The sequence below is a fragment of the Dermacentor variabilis genome, chromosome 8 (assembly GCF_050947875.1).
Source record: "Dermacentor variabilis isolate Ectoservices chromosome 8, ASM5094787v1, whole genome shotgun sequence".
NCBI classification, from domain to species: Eukaryota; Metazoa; Arthropoda; class Arachnida; order Ixodida; family Ixodidae; genus Dermacentor; species Dermacentor variabilis.
This window is the reverse complement of record NC_134575.1, coordinates 117343119-117369326: the sequence shown is the minus strand read 5'-3', so window position 1 is coordinate 117369326 and position 26208 is coordinate 117343119. Positions and strand designations below refer to the sequence as shown.

Here is a 26208-nt window from a genome sequence, read left to right as displayed (position 1 = left end):
GGCTAATGTAGCGAAGCCGAAAACGGCAACGGGCACGAGGAAAAGAATGGTGCGGTCGTCGTTGACGATGTTGACGCATCCAACACGTTCGAGCCACCGGTCAAAGAGGGACCGTGAAGCATGTTCGGCACGGACGCCTACAAAAGGCACGGGGCTGTTAAATTCCTCGTAGTTCCGTCGTTCTTCTCGAAGCTTAGCGTGTAGTACAAAGAAGCGCAAGGTGGCAAGACGAGACCAGGTGGGGAGTAGCGACGCGGTCAATCGAGGTCGTGATGAAAACGGGGCGCAAGGACGCATATTTGCAGTAGACTGTAACGTCTTGGGGGAGCTGATAGTGAGTCAGCCCTTTTGTTGTTCCTTGGTAGCCAGAGTGGCTTTCGGCCGCGACCACTTCGAGTACGTCTCAAGTAGTATGAGTCAGTTGTAAACTTTTGGAACGGGAGGCCAAGAGAGCTTCCATGGAAGTAAAGCATGTTTTGTTTTATTTTTGAGCACTCGGATAATTTTCGCGATTTAAGTTTCTTTCAATATGTAAGGTATGAGCTCTGTTTATGTTTTGTTTTAGAAGCTCGAGATTTGAAAGACGAATTTTTTTGTAAACATGTAGTATCGCTAATTGTTCATTAAGAAGTAGATAGACTTTCTTATTTTGTGTGTGAGTAACCTGAGTGTCGATTGGATTGGATTGGAGAAACTTTATTTATGCCTGCAGTTGGGCGCTCGCGCGCCCCGACGAGGGCCTACGTCATCCTCGAAGTTGAGGTTACTCGGCGCGGGCTTCCGCTCGCCGTTGCCGGCTCGCTGGGTCCGTGCCTTTCGAGCGCCTCGAGGACCTGCTGCACGGCCCAGAGCTGATCGTCTCGGTCGTAGCTCTTCGCAGCTGCCTCCAGCCGCGGTGGGTGTGTTCTTGATTTAGCGTCTTCTGGACATTTAATGCAGTCCCACAAGATGCGAGGGTAGTCTGCGGTCTCCCTACGCCAGACTCTGCACATATCTGTCGGGTATGTCTCGGGGTACATGCGATTCATCAGTTTCGGGCTCGGTAGCGATCCGGTATGGAGCTGTCTCAGCACTACCGCCTCCGCTCGACTCAGTCTCGCGTGCGGGGGTGGGAGAGTCCTCCGAGCCAGGCGGTAGGCCTTCGTGATTTCATTGTAATCCATCATGCGGTCCTTGGTTCCGAACCACGTCGGACGGTCTGTCGCCGGGGCGCGGTTGGTCAGCGCTCGCGCCGCTGCATGTGCCGTCTCATTATGGTTCGCATTGAGTTCAGAAGCGTCGGCCGCGTGCGCCGGGAATCACTTGAGTCGTACTTTTCGTTCTTCTAGTTTTACCGCTGGCAGTACGCGCTCAGCCTCCCTGCAGATTTGCCCTTTGGCGAAGTTTCGCACCGCCTGTCTTGAGTCACTCAGCACCATGTGGCAGTCTGCGTCGGCGATGGCCAGGGCGATCGCTACCTCCTCCGCTTCTTCCGCTCCGGCGCTTCTCACGCTTGAAGCCGTCCTCGTGGCGCCGGTTGACGCCTCTATGATGACCGCTGCGAAGGCGTTCCATTGGTATTCGGCCGCGTCCACGTACCGCACGTGTTCGTCGTTGGCATGCTGGTCGATGAGAGCCTTGGCCCTCGCCGCTCTTCTTCCCTTGTTGAAATCGGGATTCATGTTCTTCGGTATGGGGTCGATTCTGGTCTGGCGCCGGACCTCTTCGCGGACGGGGAGCTCCATCTCCACCTCGTTCGAGCGTCTAATTCCCAGACCGTTCAGTATCTTTCTCCCGGCTTTGGTCATCGACAGCCGCTCCAGTTGAGAGGTCCGTTGCGCTTCGGCTATTTCTTCGAGCGTATTGTGTAGCCCGAGTTGTAACAAGCTGGTCGTGCTTGTGGACTCGAACAGGCCCAGCGCCGTCTTTTACGCTCTTCTGGTGAGCACGTTGATTTTGTTTCGTTCGTGTTGCAGCCATCTGTGGTAGGCTGCAACGTACGCGACGTGGCTGATGACGAAGGATTGGACGAGCCTAATTAGGCTCTCCTCTCTCATGCCAGCCTTTCGGGAAGTGACTTGTTTGAGGAGTCGAATCGCGTTGGCTGCTTTTGCCTTGAGACGGGTGATGGTTTTGCCGTTTCTTCCGTGCTTTTCGATGACCATGCCTAGGATCCTAATTTTGCGGACCTTGGGGATCACGGTGCCGGATTTGGTGACGATTCAGATTTTTTCGTTTTCGCGTTGTCTGGTCTTGCCTCTGCTGTTTTTGGTAGGTGGGAGTATGAGAAGCTCCGATTTACTCGGCGGACATCTCAGTCCGGTGCCTTCCAGCTTGTCTTCTATTGCGTCGACGGCGGCTTGCAGTGCGCCCTCGATGTGGGCGTCGCTGCCACCGGTCACCCATATCGTGATATCGTCCGCGTAGATGGTGTGCCTGACGTCTTCGATGGGCCCGAGCTTTTCAGCCACTCCGATCATTACTAGGTTGAACAGTGTCGGCGAAATGAACGATCCCTGTGGTTTGCCGGTGCTTCCGAGCTTCTTCTCTTGCGTCTGTAGGTCGCCTGCTCGTAGCTCGACGGTCCTGTTCGTGAGGAAGTCCTTGATGTAGTTGTAGGATCTTTCTCCCATGTTGAGCTTGGAGACTTGGGACAGAATCGCCGAGTGTTTCACCTTATCGAAGGCGCTCTGCAGGTCGAGCCCCAAGATATCTTTGTTGTCGCGGGCGTTGCCGCCATCATCGATGAATATTTGGTGTTTGAGCTGCAGCATCGCGTCCTGCGTGCTGAGGTGCTGTCTGAAACCGATCAAAGTGGCCGGGTACAGCCCTTCTCGTTCCAGGTAGTCTTGCCACCTGTTGAGCAGGACGTGCTCCAGCACCTTGCCCACGCAGGATGTGAGCGAGATGGGCCTCAGTGTCAAGGTTATCGGTGAGAGGCCCATCGTAACGCGCGTGTGTGTTAGTTAACCTTCTCTTTTTATGCGTTTTTTTTATTTCCCAAGGTTAACGGTGCCGGTTTTCAGTGAGTGCATGATTTGCACTCAGAAGCGTTCTTAGTTCCAGTAGCGCGTGTCCTGTGTGGACAGAAGGAAGCAGGTTTTTGACTGGGTTGCTCATGTGTGTTGAGGGCAGCCGTATTCTGACTTCTTTAGTGAGCGTGCCTGGAACTAGTTATTAGAAGACGCATTATTTTAAGGGTTCTGCGGAGTGCTAAGTGCCGCAAGTTTAATTGTTCGTTTAGGTTGCGTGTCGTGTAGGGACTAAAGGAAGAAACGTAAGTAAGCATAATGAAACGTTTGTCTACGACGCAAGTACGCGTTCCGATTAGGGACCACAAGGCTAGCGCGCTTGTGATTATGTACTTGTAGAGTAGACCAAACTGTTCAGTGGCAACAGTACGTGAGATGAGTAGGTCCCTGCGCTTGGGTGAGAACAGGCTTTTCGCGAAAATAGGGCACTTAAGTTATGTTCGGCTGTTTTCATTGTTTGTTTGCAACGGCAAAGATCCATTGTTTTGCTACAACAATGACCCTCTGGTCTTGTCGGCATTCGGGGAGAAATGGACAGCGGTTTGGAAAGGTGGTTGGAACTGCTTTGTCAAAATTGGGGAAATAAAAGATCAGGGTTCATTTTGACTCAGTAATAGCCTGGCGAGTCAGCGGTGAAGGGCCTGTGCTTACACGTGGTGCAGCGCTGTGTTGTTTTGTTTGTTTACCGTACGTTCTCTAGGACCCAGGATCCCGAAGTTCGTCAAACGAGGCTCGACACCAGTACCCTGCAGGTTCTTTCAGCGTTCCTCATGGCCAGCGAATTGAGTTCACCGGCCATTCCGAACTTCCGGGGCGAGGATGAGCTGTTAGATACGGGACCGTTTCCTGAGCCTACTTAGAGTTCGCCAGACCACATCGAATCGCGTCACAGCTAATTAAGAAGCGGAGAAACACGGATACCACATTCCTGAGGCGCGGCACGTGCAAACAAGTTGGCGGCCCCAACTTCGTGTGCCGCCGGTGGAGCTATTCACTGCTTGACTCTTCCCGAAAGTGAAGCGAGAGCCTGGCACTGTTGCGGGTAAAGTGGGTCCCGAAGCAAGACGGCTGTAATGCGCCGTGAAAACCTGGCGGCGTCGCCCCCATCCATCTATTGTGATGGCGCATTGCAAGTCACCAAGGCAAGACCACAGGGGGACCAAGCAGCGACTCTCTTCGCCGGGTGTGACTCCATCGCACGGGCGCCTACCATTGGCCGAAAATGACCACACCCGAGCGGGCTCGCCGATTGGCCGAAAATGGCGTCACCTGAGCGGGCTCTCCCATTGGCCGAACGTGACGTGTCTTCGAGACAGCGAAGGACTTTAAAGACGCAGACCGGGAGCAGCAGGAAGCATTCCTAGAGCATTCCTTCGTTGATCTCTTTCGAGGTTCTTGCCACGGGCCGCAGCGTCCGAGTTGCTGCCGGCCCGTAATGACTCAAAGACTGTTAATATACGCTCACTGTAAATAATGTAAATAAACCTCCCAAGTTTTTCATCCCGATTTCCTCCTCAACTCCTACACGCTCAACCGATATTCTTGCTCAGTCTTTACGCGGGATGACGGTATCAGCCCACAGGTCCCTAGCTATGAACACATTCTGCCGATTTTTAATGCCACAATTACTAAGGAAGGTGTGTTAGCAGTTATGCTTAACCTCGACGCTAACAAATCGCCCAGAGTTGATGGAATCCCGAATGCGTTTCTTTCCGGGTACGCCGAATGGTGTTCAAAGTATTTAGCCTTAACATTTGAGAAATCACTGTCATGCGCGGAAATTCCAACCGATGACAAAATGGTGTACCTTACGTTTGAAGGAAATTTTGCTCCATAAATTGAAAAACAAGAAAGAATTGTCCTAGATTTCTCCCGTGCTAGTTATATTGATGTATTGGACACCCTAGATTTCGCTTTTTTTAGAATTTCATGCCATGTGTGAATCAAACGAACATTCTATTGATAGTATATTGGGCTGCTTCAAGTTCCTGGTTCTGAAGTGTATCCGTAATTTTGTACCTGTGAAGAGAAAAGTGCTGCGGAAGCGCAATCCTTGGGTAACAAAAGAAATAGCACGAATAGAACGGAAACTGAAGAAGGAAAGAAAACAACTCAAGCAGCGCCCAACTGTTCCCGCAAGTGATCGGCTGCTTGGCTTGCATGCATTATTGGTTGATAAAATAAAAACAGCAAAAGAATACTATCAAATAATAACACCAAATCTTTTCTCGTCCCATCTCCAGGAAGGTTCTGGCAGTACTCATCGCCAAAAAAGAAAGCTGAACCCAAACTCTGTATCGGTGATAACTTTTTAACCGGCAGTGCCGAAACCGCAGATGCGCTCAACCGATATTTTGGCTTAGTGTTTACGCGTGACGACTGCATCAACGCACAGTTCCCTAGCTACGAAAACATTCTGACGATTGGTGATGCCACAATTACTAAGGAAGGTGTGTTAGCACTTATGCTTAACCTCGACGCTAAAAAATCGCCCAGAGCTGATAGAAACCCGAATGCGTTTCTTTCCCGTTACGCCGAATGGTGTTCAAAGTATCTAGCCTTAACGGATGAGAAATCACTGTCATGCGCGAAAATTCCAAACGACTGGAAGTACGCTAAAGTCATCCCCATACCAAAAACGGAAATTCCGTCTCTACTCATATCATACAGGCCAATTTCTTTACCATGAACATGCGAAAAAATCCTCGAACACATAATTTTCAAGCACATTTCTGCCTTTCTTAACGACAACGCAATAATTGACGCAAGGCAACATGGTTTCCGGTGAGGTTTTCTACCGTACCTCAGCTCGTAGAAACAGTTCGCGACTTCGCGACTGCTTTAGGTAGGACAAGGCCGAATAGAGTTCATATTTCTCGATTTTGAAAGAGCATTTGACCGCGTCTCTCACTCTAAACTACTTCTTAAACTAAAACCCATTTTAAAGAACGACGCCTTAGTTCACTGGAAAAAAGCATACATTTTATTACCGAAACAAAATGTTCAGGTGAACGATGCAGCTTCGACACCCGGAACTGTAGACGCAGGCATTCCATAGAGATCAATGTTAGGGCCGCTTCTCTTTCTTATGTTTATCAACGACGTCATCAGTGACGTACGCGTCCAGATAAAGCTTTTTGCAGATGACTGCATTTTGTACAACGAAATGCGCAATTAAAATCACCATGAATCTTTAAACACCTCGCTGTCTACAATACAAACATGGTGCTGGAAAGGCAGATGACTATTAACCTCTAAAAGACTGTTGCAATGGCCATTACTCGCAAACATAATCCCTAACCCCTACTTGTAGCATTACCAACCAGTCTTTATCAGTCATGTCTACGTACAATTACCTAAGAGTAGTAATAACATCAGATATTAGTTGGAATGAGCATGTAACATACATATAGAATAAAGCAATTAAAAAACTAGGCTTTTTAAGGCGATCAGTAAGAAACGCTTCACCTGAAATAAAACTTTTAGCATATAAAACATTCATCCGATCCATTCTAGAATACGCTGCGATTGTTTGGGATCCACAAACATAAACCAACACCTCTAAAATTGAGAAAGTCCAAAGAAAATCAGCCAGGTTTATTTTCGATTCGTACAGCGGGCGCACATGCTCGTCATCTCTTCTAGAAGCTGCAGAACTGGAAAACCTTGCAATGAGGTGTTACCGGGACACAATGTAATTTTTGTTGTTACTCTAAAATAGTCAATTAAGAATGTATAACACATAATATATTCCACCAGCTAGCCACCACTGCACGCGCTCTTATCACAGCAAAAAGTTTAGAGATTTTCCTGCAGGACCAACGCATTTAAAAATTCTTTTTTCCCGCGCACGATTTCCGAAAGGATTACGAATGGAGCGCATTACCGGCCGCAACTGTTGACTTTCCAACGGTTTCATCCTTTCTTTCTGCACTTTGTGAATAAACTATAGCGTTCATCCCTCGTTTTTACCAGTCAAAGCATGATTGTGAAAAGGTTTCTCTTATGTTGTTTGTTAGGCAGATTCTTGTTCAATGTCTGTTATCTTGAGTGATCTTATTTAGTACTTGTCTTATTGTTCCAAATGCCTACTCCTGTCTAAGGCAGGGTAACAGCACTGGCAGTACTTGTAAAATAAATAAACAAGTATACTACAGCCCTACACGCGTTATTGCAGGTGTGGGTACAATAGAGAATTCACAAATAACGAATGAGAATGCCAAATACCAATGCAATGAAGAACACAACGCTTGCTGGCGAAACGTGACAAAATACAAACAAGTGCACAAATAAAATCTTTAACTGGAAATACGATCGCTCAATTGTACAGTGGTAAAAGTTGTACCTAAATGTATTATGGCATGGATAGAAAGGTCGCAGATTAAGTTTGCTATTATTCCTCGAAGATGTTTTTATCAAGGTTTAGGTGCACACAGTTTCATAGAGTGGAGGAAGAGCTAACGATATTATGCCGAAATTTTAGAGAGGTGACATCCCTGCCCACCGATAGTAGTGTCAAGTTCAAGAAAGAAAGAGCAGCAGAGGGTGAGATGTATCGGCTCTATGTGTAGCATATAAAACGCACACATATTTTTTTCTCCATGGATTGATTTTACTAGCATCACTCTGGTTGAAAGGGAATCAAATAACAGAACTATACTAAGTGTAGGTAGGATCAGCGTTTTATAGAACAGTAGCTTCGTGTTTTTAGGAGGAGCAGGAAGGGTGCATATTTTATCTATGCAAGTTTTTGGAATACTTCGCCAGTTATATACGCATGCTCTCACCCAGACACGCTGCGCGTTAAATCAACAGCAAAGTATTAATACATATACGCTTTAGTTAACGAAGAGTTGTTGAATGAATAGTCAAAATACGGTGGGAATGAACTGTTAGTAGTGCACATTGCTACTGTTATAGTAAAATTGATATTCATCTTTCAGGTTTCTTACCCAGCGCGAAACACGCTTACAAAGTTGTCAAGCATTCGGTGGTCGTCTGGGGTCTTGATTACGTCATATAGTATGCAGTCACCAGCGTATGGATGTAACTTAGAAGTTATGTTATTTGCGAGATAAATAAAGTAGATGAGAAGTAATAATGGACTGAGTATTAACACCAGATGGGAGACCAGGCAATAGACTAGCAGTGGAGGAGCTCACAGAAGTAAAGCAAACGTATTGTGAACGATTGGAGAGGAAACTAGCAATCCAGCCTATTAGTGAACGCTGCTTAATTCAGAATAGCAGATACTTTAACATGAGTTCAGAGTAAAGAATGTTGTGAAGTGCCCTCTAGAAATTAACGAAGAGTGCATCGTCCTGTAGCCCGCGGTAAGGTTGATAGAAACGCAAGTAAATTCAATAAGTTGAGTTGAAGCACTATTAGCGCGCCGGAAAGAAATTTGTAGGTTAGATGGAAAATTGTGGTCCCTCAGAAAGTGACGGATACGCTTGTGAATGATGTGTAAAAGCATTTGAAGAACAATGTGAACAACGATGACCAACGATGCCGCTAATTATGCCAAAAAGGACACGGTTAATTAATTAGAGTTAATTAAGGAACTCGAATACAGGACCTCTGGTGGGAGTAGAACTCTCGGGCTTTGGTGGCCCTGGAAACCACGATGGCGAAACTGTGATAACATCTTACTGAGCAGCCGCATCGTTAACTGAACCATGTGCTACCAGTAGACTAATTTCAGACCACAATAGTCCATGCGGTCTAAGAACCTTTAAGGAAATATATGACTCACCACTGCAAATGTCATATAAAATGCTCATAAGTAAGATAGCAAAGTGTGGATTAGGCCAGTGGGTGATTAATGATTTGGGGAAGCTACCACAAGGACCAAACGAGAATTGAGTACTGGGACCGCTTCGTTCTGTCCTGTTCTTCAAGTTACGTGAGTTCCTGGTGTTAACTTCCCAAAATCATCACTGGTAAGTTTGTGAAAACTGTGTTCCCATAGAAGGTCTTTTATTTCTTTTTTTTATCTGAGCGTTCGGCAGCACAAAATTGTAAAGACGGATCTCAAGAATTCGCTCTAGATCTCTGTACATTTCTGCTCCCCGCTATATACGCTTTCAGCTTTCACCACAGGGGCAGGTCGAAAAAACGCAAAAAAAAACCGTTTGGTTGGCTTGGGTGGTAGTCCGACGCATGACACCGATCTCGCCCGATTCCTTGCATAACAGCACACCGCGCATCCAGACTCCCAGCCGCCACGTTCCACCGACTTGTAAATTCCCATATATTGATCTTTTTTTTCAGGCGATACCGAATTCACGAAAGCGCAACTTCTTGCGTTTATTTTACGGGCGGAGGGGGGTTGAGGGGGGTTAGAAACTAAGACACTAACTAAGAAAGCTATTATAATTGGACCTGTGCCCATATTCAAGCGTTCAGAAATACTAATTTGTGCTATGCCGCGTTCAGAGAACGTGCGTGCGCCAGTATATTGTGTAGATAGCGTTGAACGTAGGCGCATTCTCGAATTGTAACAAACCAAAGCAATACCACCAGGCTACTCATGTAGCCCATAAAGCTTCAGTGAACATTCTTCGTTTATGCTCGCAAGCAGCATTTAAACTGTGTCCTTTAAAACGCACTTGCGTTTTAAAGGTCATTTGTTTTAACTTCTTCCGAGCAATAACGAAAGGGCATATACAAAAGAGGTGGCTTCGAAAGTTGAAGTGCGCCGCAACATTTTGCCTTGACGTACGCTGCCCGCCCCCCGCAGGGGCGTCTGCGTCAGCGGGCGTTTGGTGCGTTGCTACACCACGTACACGAGGGTTGGACCCTCCCGCGTTTAACCATGCGTGGCTTTGCCGTGTCCGGGAAGAGGGGATCCTGGGGGTTGAGCCGATGGCGGGTGTTTGGACCTTTACGGCCTCTCGGCGGAGTCAACACACCCCTTTGGCCTCGGCTTCACGTAGACGGCACCCCCGGAGTAACCCAGCCGGAGGAAATTGGCAATTGCCTTTTCCTGTCTCTCTGTCCCTCCAGCCTTCGTCTTTCTCTCACTTTGTCATCTTTCCTGTCTTCTCCTAGCTTCCCCTTACTTCCAATTTTTCCAGGCAGCAGGGGTTAACCTTGTGAGAATAGCGAACCTAGGTTATTTCATATTCGGTTATAGTAATTACGTACAGCTGGCGTTTGCAGGACCTGTTTTTACAGTTCCTGCAGCGTCCCCTTGTAGGGCTCCACGGTGGGTGGCTGGCGTTATTGCCGAAAACTACACATTCCTCTATGGATAATTCCTTCCCTCAACTGCCTGATCGTCCTCAGAAAAGAGGGCACAACGATGAAGTTTTCCAGTTTCTTGGCCGCCAAAAAGAATCCTTCCCACGTTTCCATGTCATTCATTGTGCAAAACCAGTTAAACCAGTACGAACAATATCACCCTTCCTTGTTTCCAAGTCATTGACTGTAGTCTTTGGTCCTGGTTATAAGGCGTCGGGGATGGCAAGCGGTGATCTCCTCTTGGAGCTCCGCGATCAGAGACAATATGAAAAATTCTCCAAACTAGTTTCATTTGGGGAAACCCAAATAATTAAAACCCCGCACTGCATGATGAACCCCACCCGTGGTGTTGTCTCCGACGATGACTTGATGGAGCTCACAGAGGCTGAACTCTTGAAGTGCTTCAGCAACCAGAATGTTATCAATGTTAAACGAATTAGGATGAGGCGAGATGGTAAAGAGATCAAGACGAAACACCTGATACTCACCTTCGGCTCAAGTTTCCTTCCCGAGTCCATCGAAGCCGGTTATATCAAACTGCGTGTTCGGCCATACGTGCCCAATCCTCTCAGATGCTTTAAGTGCCAACGTTTCGGCCGCAGTTCAGAGAACTGTCGAGGCCAGCTTACTGGTGCGAAGTGCAGTGACAATGAACATTCCTCCGAAACGTGCCAGAACACTCCACATTGTGTCAACTGTGATGGCGAGCATGCCGCATACTCGCGGTCGTGCTCGTCTTGGAAAAGAGAAAAAGAAATTGTTAAATTCAAAGTCAAGCAAAACATAAGTTTCAAGGAGGCGCGCAGGCGGGTTTCATACCTGCCCAAGAAAAGATTTGCCGATGTGACGCATCAGGGGGCAGCGACACAACGGCCTGCGGCGGCTGTCGGACCCACAAGCAGTGAGTCGGCAGCTACGCCATCTGCCCACATGGCGGTTGCAGCTAACGCTGCTCCTTCGACCCAGAATGAGCGACCATCAACCCCGAAGGTGGGCGCAGCCGAAGCTGCCCCAACCTCCTCGGCCCCTTCCAGCGCTGGCAACAGCCCGCGCAGCCAAATCCCCCGGGGAGCCCCATCGACCTCCGCGCTGGTGGGCGCAGGGGTCTTGCCCTACGAGGCGGGAACCTCTCTGGTAACTTCTCGCTCGCAAGAGCACGAGTCCGGCGCCTCACACGAGGCAATGGACACTACACCTATCCTCAAGGCGCACCAAGCGCCTAAGGGGCGGCGATGTCATCTCGAACGCTCCAAAAAGGGTAAAATCCCCGTTCCAGGGCCTGGAAAGAGCTCTGTAAACTAAGGCATCACTTCCGTTTCCGTACACACAGCACCAATTTACTTTAAATATGGATGCACAAATTATTCAATGGAATGTCGGAGGTCCTCTTAGAAACCTTGATGACGTACAAGAACGCATACACAAACACAATCCAAAAGTGCTGTGTTTACAGTAAACACACCTAAAATCAAAACACAAACTTTCTCCGACAGTATATAACTTTTCGCAAAGATCGCAATGATGCTATCGCATCATCGGGAGGTGTAGCTATTGTTATTCACAAAAACATAGCGTGTCAACTTTTACAGCTACAAACGCCTCTTGAAGCAGTGTCGGTTCGAGCTGTCCTCCTACACAAACTCATCACTATTAGCTCGCTTAACAGACCCCCACATTACAAATTAAACAAACATGATTTTCAGTCCTATATAGATCAATTGCCAGAACCTTATGTTGTTCTTGGCGATTCTAATGCGCACAGCTCGCTGTGGGGCGAATCTCGTATAGATGTGCGAGGTCGTCTTGTTGAACAGTTCCTTTTCTCTTCTGGTGTGTGCCTTCTGAATGAGAAGAAACCCACATATTACTGTCTTGCAAACAAAACTTTTTCTTCAATTGATCACAGCATAGTTTCCCCGTTTATACTGCCTGAACTCGAATGGGCAGTTGCGAACAATCCTTGCGGAAGCGACCACTTCCCCATACTATTAAGAACACTTAAAGAAAGCGAATATCTACCACAGGCTCCTAGGTGGCAGATTAACGCAGCCGACTGGGAGAAATTCCGAACCATAACTACTGTATCATGGGATGACATGTCCTCGTTAGGAATTGATGCGGCTGTGGAGTATTTTACAGCCTTAATAATAGATGCCGCATCTAATTGTATACGTGAAGTAAGTGGCTCAGCATGCAAACGGCATGTCCCGTAGTGGAACGATGAATGTAGAATCGCACGTAGGAATCAGAACAAAGCGTAGGGGTTGCTACGCGTTTCGCCCACTGCAGAGAATCTTGTCAACTTCAAATAAGTAAAGTCACAAGGTAGGAGAACCCGCTGACAAGCCAGAAGAGTTGGCAGAAGTTTTTATCGAGTATTAACTCGTTTACAGATGAGGCGAAAGTCTGGAACCGCGTAAAGAGAACTAGAGGGCGACAAACATATTCAATCCCTCTGGTAAACACACAGGGTGATACGCTGCAAGATCAGGCAGACTCACTTGGGGAGCACTTTGAGAGCGTGTCAAGTTCAAAACATTATTCGAAATCCTTTCTGAAGTATAGAGAAATAGAAGAATATAAGCAACTCAAAAGAAAATGTCTACAGAATGAATCGTACAACTGTCCTTTCAGTATTGCCGAGTTGAGAGCTGCCTTGAGCTCATGCAAGAGCTCTTCACCGGGATCTGACAGAATCATGTATCAAATGATCAAAAACCTACACAATGACACCCAAGTTACACTACTCACAATTTTAAACACCATTTGGGCTGCAGGATACCTTCCCACTATATGGAAAGAAGCCATTATGGTTCCTGCTTTGAAACAAGGCAAAGATCCTTCCTCAGTTGCATGTTACCGCCCGATCGCCCTCACAAGTTGCCTTTGTAAGGTATTTAAAAAAATGATAATTCGGCGACTCATCCATTTCCTTGAAATGAGCAAAATGTTTGATCCTTATCAGTGCGGCTTCCGAGAAGGGCGCTCCACAACCGATCATCGCGTACGTGTTGAAGGAAATATCCGGGACGCATTTATACATAAACAGTTCTTCCTATCGATATTTCTCGATATGGAAAAGGCGTATGACACAACGTGGCGTTACGGAATCTTAACAGACTTGTCAGAAATTGGCATCCATGGTAATATGCTAAACCTAATAGAAAGCTATTTGTCCAATCGTACTTTCCTGGTAAAAGTCGGCAATATACTTTCACGTCCTTTTACGCAAGAAACGGGTGTACCCCAAGGAGGGGTGCTCAGCTGCATGCTCTTAATAGTGAAGATGAACACGCTTCGTGCTTCATTGCCGCCGGCAATCTTTTCCTCTATCTACGTGGACGACATTCAAATAGCTTTCAAATCTTGTAACCTCGCAGTGTGCGAGAGGCAGGTACAGCATGGCCTGAACAAAGTGTCATTGTGGCCAGGCAAAAATGGATTTAAGATAAATCCTAACAAAAGTTCTTGTGTTCTTTTTACAAGAAAGAGAGGCCTGATCCCAGATCCTTGCTTCGAACTTTGTGGACAATATATGCCTGTAAACAAAGAACACAAATTTCTAGGTGTTATACTTGACTATAGACTCACTTTCGTCTCCCACATTAAACATCTTAAAGAACAATGTTTGAAAACAATGAACCTAATGAAACTTCTATCCCAGACTACGTGGGGAAATGACAGGAAGTGCCTAATGAATCTCTATAAGAGCCTGATTCGTTCACAATTAGATTATGGTGCCGTGATCTATCATTCTGCCGCCCCGAGCGCGCTAAGGATGCTGGATCCTGTCCATCATCTAGGAATCCGACTGGCCACTGGCGCTTTCAGAACGAGTCCCATACAACGTTTATATGTAGAATCAAAAGAGCGGTCACTTCATCTGCAGAGAACATACATCAGCCAAGCATATTTTCTGAAAGTCCGCTCTAATTCTCAACATCCGTGTTTTAATACCGTTAATGAGATGAGATATGCTACACTCTTTCGCAATCGTCCCTCCGTAAGACAGCCTATCTCGCTGCGTGTGAGGGAGCTTAGTCATGAAATGCATCTCCCACTCCTCGAGCTTCGCCTAATGCATCCAGACAAGCTGCTACCTCCTTGGGAGTCGCAGCTGATACAATGCGATATATCTTTCATGCAAATTACAAAACACGCTTCAGAGATTGAAATCCAAATGCATTTCCGTGAACTCCAGCACAAACACTCCTGCACGAAGTTCTACACAGACGCATCGAAGACACACGACGGGGTGTCCCATGCAGCCGTCGATCCATCCTTCTCGGAATCCGACGTACTGCATCCAGAAACTAGTATCTTTACGGCTGAGGCCTACGCACTGCTGTCGGCCGTTAAGCATATAAATACATCAAAACTGCAGAAATCAGTCATATATACGAATTCCCTCACTGTTGTGAAGGCCTTGATGTCTTTCTGTAAACACAAAAATCCAGTGAATAATGAACTCTACTCCATACTGTGTACAGCATATATATCTAACCCACATGTGATTATATGCTGGGTGCCTGGACATAGGGCCATTGAGGGAAACGTTCTAGCGGACCAGATGGCCATATGAATTTCATTGCATGCAGTTAATCCTACTGCTTCGGTCCCTGTCGGAGACCTGAAGCCTTTCCTAAGAAGGAAAGCGCGAAACCACTGGCAACGTATGTGGGACGCAGAAGTAAATAACAAACTGCACGTGTTAAAGCCACAGTTACGTTCTTGGCCCTCCGTAACAAAATCACGGTGAACAGACGTCCTATTCTGTCGCCTCAGAATAGGACACGCATTTCGCACGCATAACTTTTTGCTCACTGAAAATGATCCTCTAACCTGCGGTAGATGCGGGGAGAGGCTGACCGTCCTCCACGTCCTTCTGGAGTCTCGGGCAGCCGAATCTGAGAGAAGGAAACATTTTTCCCTAGCATACCGGCAGCACATCTCCCGACATCTCGTAATGCTACTCGGCCCAGAACCTTTATTTGACACCAACGCAGTCCTAAGTTTTCTGAAAGATGTTGTCTTGCATGTTGTTAGCCCCAAATGTTCCTAGCGGGTCCTCTCTTCAGAGGATGCCGCTGTGATAGCTCTTTCGTGTAGCACATGCCTCTAGGCCCTTGCGTTTCAAGGGCTCTGGCGAGGCAGCAGTGCTCCAAGTAATTTTACCATCTCATATATTTTCTATTTTGCATCATTCTTCTACGAGGGATTTTAATGTTCATAGTGTTCGTCATTAGTCATCGCCATAATTTTATAGCACGCAGATTTTAAGCACTTTACAGCGACTATTTTTAGGCCCCTTTACAGCCACGTCACGTCTTCACAGAAGTCATCATTCCACCGCGAAATCGATAACACTGTCTTGGCGCTCTTTGGCCATATCTGGCCCTTGCGCCACAAAACCACACACATTCATTCATTCTTTTGTACGCTGTCCGCTGATACGACACCACCGACATCTGTAGGAAAGTGTTAACCAGACAGGCACTGCAGCATGTTTTTACAGTTCTGTTTGAGCATTGAAAACTTCAGCGACTTCCGTGACCCTTTTCTCTTAAAAGCAAAATCACTGCAGTGGAATTTGTTGCGTTCTTCGCCTTCACCATCGACACATCTTCATTTCAGCTAAAACATTTATTACAATTAGACATTTGAAGCTAGAAGTGACAGGAAGCGTTAAGAGGTACTGATAAGTACATTAACGCGTTTAGAAAAAATGAGTACGTCAATATACCCTGTAGATCCAGTCATAGCTAGGCGTGTTCTTGCTGTGAAAGAAACTAAAGTAAAAGCCACCGGGCTGCTGTTGTAGTCCACGCAGCATAAGTAGACGTTCTTCGCTTTTTCTCCGAAGAATTTACGAGATGTGTCCTTTAAAACAGACATTGCTTGCGAGCAAAAACGAAAGTGCATCTATAATGTCAGTAGCTTGCAAAAGGATTGTGCGTATAGAAACATTGTGTTCTGACGTATGATGTCGGCAACACGTCCCCACCGGCACGCGTAGGAAACTATTTACCAGAGAGACACTAAAACATCATTTTAAGGTTTTCTTTGAAGACTGCAAAAGTATGTTTGACGTGTTGAAGAATCGTAGGTTTCCCAAGTTTGCACAGCTAACACAGCGCCAATGTGATGTCCCTTAAGACAGGGTAGCCTTGAAAATAATTCAGTAAAAAAAATAGGCAGGGTCCGAAAACGGCGGCATTCTATTGGTGCGTGGCAATTAGTGCAATATGTAAACGAAACGCTGTCGTATTCTTTTACTTCAGGAGTTTGGAAGAGGACGTAAAACTAGCCATAGACAGTCTCGATCCCATCGATAGGGTAAAAAAACTAGGTATATTATTAATACTGACTTATGGTTCGAAGTCCAGCTAGTATTCAACATAGCGATCCCCCTCGCGTGCAGGACCATACACTTATTCTCTTGAACGACACTGTGCCTGCGATAAAACCTTCCCGACCACGTGGTACAGTTGTTTACGAAGTTGAAGCTGGTGCAACTTTTTCATGGGCCTTGTTATGAGACCTCCCTCTTTAAACTTGCAGAAGCGGAAGTGAGACAGAATATCTGAAAACGTCCATGATATTTGCGAGCGTCTGGAAATGTCGGGGTGAACTGTCAGGTGCGCGATCAAAACTTCAAATTCCTTTAACCCGGTGGCTAGCCTTGTGAGCGCGAAATCAGTAGATCGGAGTTGCAGCAGATATTCTGCAGCAGCAGAATGTTATGCTAGGGAGCCGACATCCAAGTAATATGTCAGCTGGCACAAAAGGGCACAGTTCTGCGTTGTCTGTCTTAACGAAAGTTAGAGGCTTGATATTCATGAGCACATTGACCTCTGTCAGCACTGAAAAAAAAAATACTGAAGAAGTATGGTTCACTCTGGGGCATTCTGCCCTAGAACTATTTAGGAGATCCCGTTCTTGCTGACATGCTTCGCGACGTCCTTTTCTCCGAACACGTGAAAGATTGACTTTGGTTCTGGTAGAATCTTCAAAGAGTCCCAGCATTGTTCGGAAAGCTAGCGCTACGCAAACCACTCTGGCAGACAAAACACCACCAGCACATAATGAATGCTTCAGCTTTCATGCTGGAGTAGAGGTTGGGGTGAATTGGCCGCCTAACTGCACATGTGAAAAGCACAACGTAAAACAGGACACCTCTGCCTTATGTCCAATCTAAGAGCAGCTAGGCCGGCGAAATACCCACCAACTACATCGAATGCGTGTGTCGGCGTAGTGCAGTGATTTGGTAAAGGTGCGGTTAGAGCCCTTCCCGTGGTGGTTGCGAAATGTTTGCCCACATAGCAGCTATGTATCACCTTCGCGACTGAGATACGCGCTCGGCAAGTTCGTTACGATTCTCTCAGCTGCGTGAGAATGTCCCACACTTTTTTTATTCAAGACCTCACGACGACAGCTAACAACACCAGGAGTTTCTTTATTTATCAATGTTTCTTTTTCTTCAAATAACACAACCCTACAAGGGCTATAGCAGGTGTGGGTACTATACAGAATTCAGAAACAACAAATAAGAATGCGAATGTTACAAAAACACTTGGTAACAAAACGTGACATTGTAGGCGCAACTGCACAAGCAACATCGTTACGGGGAAGCGAACGCACATTTCCAGCTAACAAATTCCACAGGTCCATAATTCTGGGATAAAAGTTATAGCTAAATGTATTATTGTGTTTATCGAAAGGTAGCAGAATAAGTTTCTAGTAACTTGTCGTAGAAGTTTTTTTATCGAGTATTAAGTGCGCATATTTATCAGGCTCGAACAAGAATTAATTATATTGTACAGGAATTTTAGAGAGTTGGCATTCCTGCTCGCCGAGAGTAGTGTCAATTTCAAGAAAGACTGAGTAGCAGAGGGCGAAAAGTATGGGATATATGGGTGGCATATATAGCGCACACATCTTTTTCTGCGCGCATTCGATTTTGTTACCATCACTCTGGTTGTGAGGGCACCAAATAACAGAGTATAGGGCGGATGAGCATATTATAGAACAGTAACTTCGAATTTTTAGGAGCAGCAGGAAGGCTGCACACTATGTATGCGTTTTTGAAGTGCTTTACCAGTTACCATATGCACATGCTCTAACCCAGATGGGGTACGTGTAAAATCAACCGCAACGTATTAATACAGAAACGCTAAAGATAACGAACAGTGGTTGAATGCATAGTCAAAATAGGGCAGGGAATAACTGTTAGTAATGGACATTGCTATTGTTATTGCAAAATTATTATTCAAATTCAAGGTTTCTTACTAGGCGCAGAACACGCAAAAATTGTTGTCAAGCCTCCGCTGGTCATCTGTGGTCTTGATTGCACCATGAAGACTATTGTCATCAGCATACGTTATCTGCGAGATGGTTAATATTGATGAAGAGTAAGAAGGATGACTGAGCGCCAAAATTTTCGCAGGTTAATAATTATTACATTTGGTGATTCCACCTGAAAATAAATATGTTGCCGTATTTGTCTAAAGCTGAAGAGCTTGCTTTGCAACGTTGAATCGTGTTAAGCTATCAGAAATATTGTAGCTTTTTCTGTGCCTTAGTGTTCCCAAACTGGGATCCAATCCCAACCGTGGCGGCCGCATTTCTATAGCGGCGAAATGCAAAAACGTCTGTTCCCCTTGCACTATGGGCACGTTAAGGAACACCGGGTGGTCAAAATTAATAGGGAGTGCCCCACTTCGCGGGAGCTCATTATCGCATCGCACTTTTCGCACGTAAAACCCCAGAAATTACTCTTCATGCACGGCGCGAGAGGTGCATCCGGCCTCGCTTCATCCAACGCATTAAGAGGTTGTTTTTCCTTTTCGCTCGAAGCAAAACAAAGATCTTAATGCATGATTTCACCAGAGAATCGAAAGGGTTTACTAAGGTATCAATACCACTATTTCGACTAACGTCATTCAAATTGTCAAAAAAAAAACAGAGAACCGACCTGAAATAGAGGTATCGCCAGCATGGTCGAAATAAGAGACTGTCTTAAGAAAAGATCATTCATTCGGAGAAGAAGAGCTAGAAACGAGTCCAGCACGATGATAAAAATTTCCAGCTTTTATTTTGTAGGTCAGGTCAATCGACCAAGATACCAGAACTTCGAAAAAAAAAACAAGAACATTCTCTCGAGTCGCATCCTCGGGAATTTCACTTCACGCACAAGGCAAAGAAATGCTAATCGGTTCAACACCTATATTAAAGCACTGGAATTGGAGTTTCATAGTGGGCGCCAGTCAACACCAGGCAAACTAGAATATGCGATGGGTATCAAGTTGGATATGTCAATACTAGAGCTGGGGCAAAAATTTATTGGGCATGTGTAGATTGTCATTCCAGTAAGCAGGTGGTCAAGAAAAAAAGATATCCCTATAGCTTGTTTCTGCAGGTAAAGTTTGCATCATCGCCATACCTGATGGATTGAAGTTCGCATATTAGTGATTCAACATTTGTAGGCCCCGAAATAAAAGAAAAACTAAGATTAGACCTACGCGAGACGGCTACACCACCACCAATGTCGGTTTTTCGGTATCAACCGACAGCAACATAGCCACGGGGGGGGGGGGGGGGCGGTGATTATGAGTTGTGTACAGCATCGCGTGCAGCCGTGTTTAGGTTATACCAGCGAAATTCCGTGAATATAGAGGTAATCGCAGAAGCTCATGAAACATGTTTCTTATAAATGGAGCATATAGGTTCCGTAGAGTAAGCTTGTCGACGGGCGAAGGAGGTAGTCGACGAAAAAAGGAGGGTAGTGAATCGAAAGCGTTATTGACTCTTACAAATCTTCAGCAGACTCGACCAGACTAAATCGTGCCCAATCAATGAAAATCTCATCAACATGGCGCTTGACGCTCCCGTTATTAACACGTCAGGAAGCAGTGGCGTTGCAATCTTCCCTGCGAACAGAGCGGACTCTTGCAGAAAATTCTTCCTAGTTGTGGAAAGTGCAGCCATTGTGTGCGAACACAGTTTGTGCGCGAGCGTATATGCACCGTCTGAGTTTGTCACCGTGAGGGATGCGAGTACCAGAGACGGAAAGTGCCTGGATGTGGGAAAGAAAATGGCCGCGTTCACGCCCTTTACGTTACTGCTCCGACGCCGCAGTGCTCGCTCTGCATTTTCTCGACATCTGTTCTTTGCATGTATAGCAATATGTGCTTTCCCTATGGCACACGAGGCGTTGCACCGTCGGGGTCAATGGAGTGTCCGCGACCGCTTCCCCGCCCTTTCTGTTTCTCCTTGGACGCCTCGGTGGTCAATGTACATACTCGCGGCGTCCATAGGCTTCCGCTTAACCCGCTTTCACGAAGTGAAACGTCACTACAAATTTTCATTATGCAATGGTCAACCGGAAATCTAATGGCCTCATTACTAACGGGCCTGAAATGCCATCACTCACTTTCGCGATTCTTGAAAACTGCTGCGTTGTCGGATATCTTAGTGGTAGTTTGTGAGAAAGAAAGACCACATTCTTTAGTTTTTGCAAAAGTTCTCTTTTCGTTAGGATATTCCGTACAGTATTATTGTTTCAGGCCTTAGCTGAGTCTACAAATCGTAACATTTGCTATTGTTTTCGAGACAGCAGTGTTAAGTCTCTTGAGGTCGGACTGCAGCTAATTCCAAAGAGGTTTACTAGCTTCGGTTTGTGGAATAAGGAACCATCCCACCTAGAGTGACAAGTCATTGTTTCAATGAAGCTTTATTCATTCATCCACAGCTGGAGAAAAAGATTCCAGTATTGACAGGTGGGACAAGAGAACGTCATGTGTCACATGTTTATTTACTGATATGTGAGAGTTAACGGAATGATCCTTACACGCAAACACCGAATTCTATAGCTTCAGTGCGTTGGGAGCCAGAGCCCTCCGGAACCTGCATTTCTAGTGTGGTTATACGGTATACCAGAGAGTAACAACGTTGCGAAACATAATCAAGTGATGCGCATATTGATTCCAACAATGACAGAGGGTATTTCAAGGCATCGAAATGCGATTTAAATCTGTGACGTAATTTCTTGATGTGCAGCTTAAACCTTTTTTACAAGAAACACTATGTCGCGGAAATACCGTGGTCAGCACTGGCAGAACCAATCAGGAAACATAAGGTTATGATGCCATAAGGAAGCAATGTTAATGATTATAGCGCGAAATAATACTTTCCTCCCTTCTCGTAGACACTGATGATGCAGGCTACATGTGACCAGGGTTAAGCTCAATATCTCCGTTTTAGGCATGACGCCGAACACAGTACAGATGGTGCGAGAGATACGAAACTATGCTAATTGGGCAATGTAGAAGCAGTAAGTAATCATTCAATTGAAAGCAATTAACAAACCCATAGCACCCTACCTGCGCAAACAAAGCGATGAGGTATATAGGGATTGCGAAGCTGCAGCCTTGCCCACTGAAGAACGTTGCCACGATCAGAGCTTTTGAATACTTGAACGTTGACGTTCCGGATCGATAGCCATTGGAGAATGAAACTCGGTGATGACATCACAGCTGCATGAACCACACAGGGAGCCGACGCACGAGCCAGAACTGTCATAGGCGGGAGTGGCTGGCTAGTCCATGTACGTCAAGTCAGGCGCGGGTGCATATACGTGCGGCAATGATCGTGACATGGCTTAGAACCACGCAGTAGCATTATTGTACGATGTAGTAATGAAAGTATCGGTGAATCGAGGAAGGCAGCAGACCAACTGCGAAAAAAGAAATGTGATGAAGCATATAGACTGAGATGCTGCCGCCTTGCTACCTTGTGTAGGAATGAATTGCTGTGAGTATTATTTGGTGCTTCACTCTTTCACTTCGTTATCTATTTATATTATTTTCAAGACGCGAAGGCCTTACACAAGGAAGTGGAATGAAATACAGAGCATCTACAGATGAGAGGGTATAATAATAAAAAAATTCTAAAATTGAAAAAGTGCGGATTAACAAAAGTATTCTTCGATAGTAGTTCTAAATGCAGATGTATCAGTTATGTTAACAATTGAGGGCGGCAGATAATCCATTCGTTGGTAGCTTTAGGAATAAGTGAATGAAGAAATAGGTTCGTGCAACGATGTGGAACGCTCAATTTGTGGTGATGGTCAGTACGAGTTGATAGGTATGCAGGTTCGGACAAAAGTTCACTTTTAGATTACTGGTTATAGTCATAGATATTGCGCAGCAGTGATAAGTGGGCTAACTTCCCACGGGTTGAGAGGAGAGGGAGCTTAAAAGTAGCCTTCATAGATGTTACGCTTGATGTCCGAGAATAGTTATTAAGAATGAAACGTGCACTACGACTTTGTATAGATTCTATTGCATTTGTTACGCAATCTAAGCCCCGGTCCCAGACAGAAGAGGCATATTCCAGCTTAGGACGTATTAGTATTTTGTACAGAAGTAGCTTTAAGTTAGCGGGTGCCATAGAGAAATAGCGACGGAGGTAACCAAGCGTGCGGTTAATATTGTTAGTTGTTATTAGTGTTCTGTGGTTTATGTTTGTTAGCCAGGAAGATTTAGATGTTATGTGGACGCCTAAGTATTTATAGGAAGTGACTTCTTCGAGTACAAAGTTGATCAAGTGATAGTTGGATAGGTTAGACAAAGCAGTATTGCGGGAAATCATTATTTTGCACTTTGGCTGTTAAGCCGCATTTTCCAAGTGTCGCACTAGTTAGTTACCTCGTCTAGAAATGATTGTAGTTTTAGAGTCTCAGAATTTGACATTATGACTCTGTAAATTACACAATCGCCTGCAAATAACATTATGGAGGATGCTATAGAGTTAAGCAAATCATTAATATAAATGAAAAAAAGCACGGGTCCGAGAACAGAACCTTGCGGCAGCCCAGAACTCACAGGACAAAGCGAAAAGTCAAAATTGTTAGCAGAGGCAAATTATGTATTATTTAATAATAAGTTTAAGCTCCATGAGATAATATTACGGTCAATGTTGAGTGTATTTAATTGTAGTCAAAGTAATCGGTGAGAGACGAAATCAAGTGCTTTAGAAAAATCTAAGAAGGTGGTGTCCATCTGAAATACATTATCCAACGCGGCACAGATCTCAGGTGTACATAAATGAATCGAGTATCACAGGAAAACAACATACGGAACCCATGCTGACGAGATGAAAAAAGTGAACCTGTTTTTAGGAGTTTGATGAGATTTTAGTATATTATATGCTCTAGAATTTTGCACGGTACATCTGTTAGAGATATCGGGCAGTAATTTAAAAGTGAAAGCCTGTCGTCACACCTAAATAATAGAACCACCTTGCCGACTTTAAAATCCTTTAGAATGAGCACGACAGAATAGACTGCGAAAAGATGTTCCGCAATAATATGGAGGAGTACTTTGCGGTATTTTTCAAGGACATGGAGTTATTATCGTCTATCCATTACGATGAAGAAATCTTTAATCTACGAATCATGTACGCGTCACCATCGTAATCAATGAACAAGGGCTCCATCTGAGGAAAATTCATCTTAGCAACTTCAGGCAGAGAAGCACAGGGCAGCACGTTATTCTAAAATTATTTATAAGAACACTTCATTGAGTACAGAACAACATTCTTCTTGATCAACAACGGCGCTATCTACATCAGTTAACGATAATGCGTTACGTTCGGAACCCTTAACAGTTTTCCAAAAATTTTTAGTACCTTCATTCAGTAGAGACGGAAGTGTATTGTTAAAAAAGCACGTTTAGCTTCTATGGCTGCGTTTTTAAACAGTGAAGCAACCTGCTGATACCCACGCCAGCTATCAGTAGCGTTCCGTTTTTTAGCTTGGCGAAACAGCCGCTTCTTTCTGCTCTAGATACGTTTTAGGGATGCATTAAACCGCGCTGCTCGATGGTTACACCGAACTCGGAGGGGTATGTATTTTGTATTAATTCATTAACTTTATTTTGTAGAATGAACTGCTTAGTGCATACTTGGCCTTCATGAAGCCAAATAAACTATCGACAGAACAACTACATTTCTGATGCCGAATAATTTGCTTCGCAACAAACTCTGACGAACGTTTCCTGTATTACTACACTTTCCTGACTGGAAGATTCTTTCTCGCGTTCCAAGGTACGCATCAGGTTGGCTGAATTCGTGCCATTCTTTGAAAACGTAGTTTCCGCCACTTTCTTAATTTTTTGAGCGTGGCAAAAAAAATGTTTCCGCCTTTTTTACCACTTCGGCACTTGCAAATTGGCCATCTATGTATTTTGCCTGGGTAATTTTGTTCGCTGTTTCTGCCATCAAATTAGGTGCACACTTAACTTGGTAATGAATTCCTACTCGTTCTGAGCAAGAACGGACTGCACGTAGCTACAAAAGTGGCACGAGCCATCGCTCCTTCTTGCACCTTAGTGTCCATTAGGTTGCCTTCAGCCAATCACATGAAGGGAGAGACGCCTCTGTCTTGCTCCTATATAGATATCCACATAAGCGCCGTGATGGAGAGTGTCCTGGATGCTCAGCTGTATTTCTCCAGGTCTTGGTATAAGTTCTATAAGTTTTCAATTACCTTGAACATAACGTTGCTCCATTCTAGTTCTCCTAGGTAAACTGGAAAGTATATTGAGCAATGCGTAACATAGAGATAAACCCTTCTTGGGCATTAGTGTACGTAAATCATTCAGAGTTCCCTTGGTAACTCATACAATTTAAGCATTGCGTTAATTAGCAGATAAGTTGGTCATTTGGCCCTAATATCAGTAGTGTACCACAGCCAGTGCGCTGAGAACATTGTGAATTAATTATATGCCAATTCCATCACGCTTAAAATAAAAAAAATCCAGTAATCCGGAATTCTTTGCGAAACAATTAATTACACCAGAAATATAAAACTTGATCGCTAGCCGCACATAAGGCATATTGTTCTATCTTTTGCAGTGAATGGAACCTTGGTACCTATTAATTTACCCAGGAGATTTCAAATCTTGCTATCCAACTGCTGTACAAAGCTTTCAATTACTTCCATAGGCAACTTAATAAAAAGGCCTACAAGGGTACGAAATGGCACGCCTATTACCCGTGATGAGCTCCAATTTTTTTGCTCATCCTGGTTGCAGTGAGAGTTCTGAAAGATATATGAAGAAAAATTCCACGGGACTTTTTGTTATTTAAACCTCAAGAGTGCGTGTATACGCAATTTCTTGCAGAAGTTGCAAATCGCCATCACATTTTAAACAAAGCATTCATAAAGTCACAACACCTCACCTTTATTAACGAAATATTTGCGTGGTATAACTAATCATCTGAACTGTAGCGAAGCAGGAAACAGATGCTACCTCGTTCAAATGCAAGAACCGACTACTTTATCTTTTAGGCGAAAACCTTAGATCTCTGTGTCATGGTCGCTTGTGAGGTAGAGAAAATCAGAGGGGTCGTGCAACTGCCCGCGCGTTCGTCGTCGGCTTTTCCACATTGCTTCTTCCACATCGGTGCCACTAATCATGCCAAAAAAGGCACAGGTAATTAGTATACAGTTAATTAGGTCACTCGAGCCTACGACCTGCGGTGTTAATTAGGATAAGTTGATAAGACATAATTAATATTTAGGTAATTAAGAAACTCAAACACATTACCTTTAGTGGGAGTTGAGTTCATGGCCTTTGGCGGCACTAGAAGCAACGATGGCGCAATTGTGATAATTTCTTATTGAGCAGTACTATCGTTAACTGAACCGTGTGCTACCTCTATACTAATCTCCGACCAGAATAGCGCATGCGGCCTAACAAATTTTAGGGTAATATGTGATTTACCGCTTCAAATGCCATATAAAGTGCTCATAAGTAACATAGGGGAGTATGGATCTGGGCTAGCTTCTGATTAATGATTTCGGGACGCTACCGCAAGAAACACGCGAGAGTTTAAGAAAGGGACCGCTTCATGTTGCCGCTTTCTTCAAGTTAGGTGTGTTGGTAGG

The 26208-nt window shown here is 45.1% G+C and overlaps 1 pseudogene; it reads right to left on the bottom strand.

Moving 5' to 3' along the window:
- Window positions 1-740: 740 nt before the first annotated feature.
- LOC142591244 (uncharacterized) lies at window positions 741-2753 on the bottom strand (annotated as a pseudogene).
- Between the last annotated feature and the right edge of the window lie 23455 nt (window positions 2754-26208).